The sequence below is a fragment of the Sciurus vulgaris genome (genome assembly GCF_902686455.1).
Source record: "Sciurus vulgaris genome assembly, chromosome: 15".
In the NCBI taxonomy this organism is placed as follows: domain Eukaryota; kingdom Metazoa; phylum Chordata; class Mammalia; order Rodentia; family Sciuridae; genus Sciurus; species Sciurus vulgaris.
Genome location: NC_136476.1, coordinates 77,238,379 through 77,240,573, shown reverse-complemented (window position 1 = coordinate 77,240,573; position 2,195 = coordinate 77,238,379).

Sequence of the window (2,195 nt, the reverse complement as noted above, 5' to 3'; positions counted from 1 at the left end):
GAGAGAAAATGGTGGGGGAGCTACTCTTAAGTAGTGGAATTTCACGGGCTAATAACAACAGGCCAATGGCTGGCGAGGAGGTTCGGGAACTAACAGTCTGGACCAATTACTGGCTAGAAGGTTCGGGGGCTAGCAATCTGGGTTGTAAAGTGGTGTGGGGGAGGGAGAATAGTGGTGGCAGCAAAATAGCAGATCTTATGCTAATATTCCTCCCTTTTTGTTTTTATAGTTACCAGGGGTGGGATGATGGTCTTTCTTCTGTAGGTTCTTCCTGCTGGTTAGGGACGAAGAGTCTCATTCCTGTAAAAAAAGAGGATTAGGGAGGGCTTTAGGTGGGAGCAGAGTTTTTGGAGCCAGAGGTGTCAATAGTGAATCGCAGGTCTTGGCTTTGGGTGTCAGGGGCTGGTAGTCTTGAAGGAGAAACAGTTCATTGGTCGATTGTTTGGTGAACTTCTGCGTGTCCGCCAGCTCTAGAACTTGTGTATCTGATCTTATAGGAACTTCTGTAGGCAATTTAGCAAGCATGGTCCTGTTTAGGAAGATCTGTAGACCTTAAAACAACCAAAAATGTCTGACTCTGGCAGTTTCTTTTGATGGTTATCAGGCACTCCTGCCTAAGAATCTCTTTAGTAGCCTCCAATCTTACTTATTTTCTTGGGGCTAACATAAGTGTACATCTTAAGTTACGTTTACTATTGTTTCTTCTTTTAAATGCCCAGGGAAGGCTATGTTTTGGTTTTAACTGTTTTCCTAGGTGTTCAAGATCAAGCTGGTGAAATTGATCTTGTTCTTATCTGTTGTTAAGGGTCAGCTGAGTTCCCACAGGGGTTATTCGTGGAGAACTTGAGAGTAGCTTCTTAGTTCCTTTTGTACCATTTGCTAGGTAGGGTCTCCTTGATGAGGTGGCTTCCTTTGGAAGCATCAGGGATGTCTCCCTTTTACAATGACCCTCCTCTTTGCAGCAGGTGCACTGATTGGCTTTTCATCCCCTAGTGGTCTCATTAATCTCCCTGATTGGGAGGTCATGTGGCCCAGAGTTGCAAATCTCCTTAGAGAAGCTCTCCCAGCCTGGGTTCAGGCTGACTCAGGGCAAAAGCCAAATATTGGTTTTCTTGGCCCCTGTATTTCTCACTCTCTAAGTTTGATCTTAAACATCCAGCAAGCCAGTCTCACCAGTCATAAAGTAAAAATACTGGGCTTTAACTTTAGTGTTTATGACTTTACAGTTATTTACCCCCTTTTATTTAATTGGGGTCTATATTATTTTATCTGTCCTATAGGTGATAGCTTATTATCTCAAATTAAGTTAGGTTATTTGTTCTTTTGTTTGTTTGTTGCAGTGCTGGGGATTGAACCCAGGGCCTTGTGCATGTGAAGCAAGCACTCTGCCAACTGAGCTATATCCCCAGCCCTAGGTCATTTTTTCTTGAAGTCATACTTCTGCAAAACATTAATCAGGCAACAGTTATAGAGTTGAGAGCTTGCTGCAGTGACAGAAGTCGTATGAGTTCCACTCTCTGGCCACGAGAAGTCATTATCTAACTTATATGGGGGTCAGACTGTGTGGTAATAGAAAAGGAGCCTGCAAAGTATGAGATCTGGAGTCAAATGGAGAGGCCAAATGTTTCTAAGGAGACAGCCAAGGGGGTGGGAGTCGCAGAGAATTTTAGATTGGGCAGAGCCCATGGCTAAGAGTTCTCAGGAGCCTGGAGAAGGGAAACAGGGGAAGAAGGGGTGTCCCCACAACCTCTCTGATTTCCCACATAGGAGAAGACCATAAGTGATGGTTGTTACCATCCCTGACAGGTCTGCAGTCGAAGCTGAGGGAGACCCTGATTCAGCGCTGGGGTTTTCCTAGAGGCAGAAAAGAGTGCAGGGCCTCCGTAGAACAGCTCTGAGGACTCACCGCCAGTAGAAGGAAGGCTGTCCAGAGTCGAATTCTGTGGTGGGCGAGGAGGTCGGCAATGGAAGAGGCAGAGACACCCCGTAGTGGATATTGGCCAGGGAGGAGGGGGCACGGTCAGGGCGGCTCAGATCCCCATGAGGGGAGAGCCAGCAGGCAATGACCATGGATCCCAGGTTTCATCCCAGAAAGACTTTCCTACACAGAAACATTTTCTTCTCCCTTCTACTAAATATATTTTTGTAAGTAGAACCTTTTATTTTTCAGTATTCTAATTGAAACACAGTTGAAA